We start from the raw sequence: 2401 nt of genomic DNA on the forward strand, positions 1-2401 counted from the left end.
CCATTTCAACCAGACATTGTCAGAGCGCAACACAACTGTTACCTAGCAAGACACTGTTATCTTAGCAAAGAGCAAGTACACAGTTCTACTCAGTCTGCAGGACAAAACTGCAGAAGTACCCATTAAAAGCCGGCAACCACATTAACTTTATGCTCATTCCATGAAATGCAGTATTCATTTTTATTCCTCTTCTTCCAATAAAACTGCTCAGAACAATGACTCACATCTAAGCATACTAACCTAGAATCCTTCAATTTCCATATACGCAAAGGAACCAACTTCATTACTAAGCTCTTAAAGGAAAATTGCCCCAGGCTGCTCTGTACTATTATCAATTCTATCCAGACTTCTACAGAGATAGGCAACAAAGGCTTTTCGGGTTGATAGCTGCAGTTTCCACTGCTGCATTTTCCTCCTGTCCACTGCCACTTCCAGAAAATCGGATTTGAGGACACAAAGCAAAAGTTGAGCAGACAACAGGCAGAATGGACACTACAGGACTGCAGCAAAATAATGAAATGAATGTGATTTTGGAAGCACACCAGGTTCTTCAGACACTAAATAATGCAGTTCAACCAAGAAAGACAAGGTTGCTTTCGCTTCTATTGTTCTCCTGTCCTGCAGTCTAAATTGAGCTGGTGTGAATGCAGTAACACGGGCAGGCTTCACTTGACAGGGGAGCGTCCTAGCTCACAACAAAGAATGCATTATGCATAGCTTCACCGCTGTTCACCTGAACAGTTACGTTACAGTAAGACTAGGTACATCTGTCTACAGCGCTGCTGGCACACAGCTGGGTGCAAATGCAGTTTAAGCTATTTCAGCCACACTGAAGCAGAAGGGGAGGTTCTGGTAGGTGTTCCAGCCTGTTCATCTCCCCATTTGCCACGAACGAACAGGTTCACTGGTAGCAAACATAAAGGCTGAGTTGAAGAAGTATTTTAACTCCATAAACAACGTCAAATGGAAGCTTTAGGAAAATCTAAACGAGTCAATCTAGGTAAAAAAAGAACAGCATCTTTTTGGGTTTTAGTATCTCTGCTTAACACGAAAGGAGTGCTTGGCTCGCAGCCTGTCTTTCCCAGGATTTCTGCCATAAGAGCTTCAAACCAGAAGTGCTGTCATGAAAAACGCTTTTCTTACTCAGCAGACCAAAGTGGAATACAAAATACAAAGCTCAGCTTCAACAGTCATCGTTGTGCCCATGCTATCAATTAAAATAAAGGAGCAATAATGCTAGGAAAAACGCAATCCCAGATCCATCCTTTTCTTTCTAAGACAGCTGAGGACTGTGTGAGAAAGTACAACCTGAGCAAGCTGAAGTTAAACTAGTAAACGTCAGAAGGAATGCGCAGTAAAAATATTTCAGAGTCAGAACTGAATGCAATAAACACCTAGAACTAAGGATAGGAGAAAAGATCCCTTCTTCGGGATTTTTGTTCTGGCTTGGTTTTGGAAGGGTTTTCTGTTGTTGTTTTGGTTGTTCCTTGGTTGGTTGTTTTTATTTAACGGAGGTATGTGCAAATTTACTACTGGGGGAATGGATCCCTCTTCAAACAGATAACCAATATATGCCTAGTATCAGAAAAATAAGTCCTTAATATAGGAAGATGAATTGCAGAGTTAAATGATGGTATGCTGCAGGCAGGGATTACCAGTCACACGGTACACAGAAACAAACTTGCACCCTCTCTCCCATGCAGTGAAATATAGAACATGATTTGTAGGCTGGTGTCAAACGTCACCACGTCTTTCCGAGAGTAGCGTATGACAGCACCAAGGACTCAATGATGATTTGCTTAACTGCAAAGCCAACCCATTGAAAACCAATCTGAACAAAAACCAAAGCAAAATAAATGCCTTTTGTTGGTAAAAAAACAAATCAATCAACAGGTGAGAAAACAGAACAGGAAAAAAACATTGCACTGTCTCAGATGAATATAACAAAAATCAGAAACTCTAGATGTCACTAAATGCAATGAAGTTTGAGAGCCATACTCGTAACTAGAAACCTTATCTGTCTGCACCTGCAACATTTTGAATGAAAGACTGGCTGCAGTAGCATGGAAAATATTTGCTAAGGTGGACGCTTCTCAAGCATTACACACTATTTCTGACAGTCAAAGAAGCCAACATTTTCCCAAGGCTCTGTGAATCCAGTTTGAATTTGATGACTGATTTCTTCAAAGATGTGACGACAGTTGGCAGTGATCCAGCCCAATGCTGCTGGGAATGAGCAGGATTTTGCCCTGAACCTGCTGACAAATTCTAGGGCCCCAAGCAGTGCCAGTGAAGAGCTGTTACTGACTCTCAGTATTGTCTCCTGTTGACTTCAGTCAGTCTGAGAGCTTCAGACTGGCAGAAAGGCCAGAAAAACCTAAAAACCTAAAAAACAAAAAAA

This window comes from Pezoporus flaviventris, unplaced genomic scaffold (genome assembly GCF_033815535.1).
Source record: "Pezoporus flaviventris isolate CSIRO_AGI_PZ_B2104156 unplaced genomic scaffold, CSIRO_AGI_Pfla_v1 ptg000540l, whole genome shotgun sequence".
Taxonomy (NCBI): Eukaryota; Metazoa; Chordata; class Aves; order Psittaciformes; family Psittacidae; genus Pezoporus; species Pezoporus flaviventris.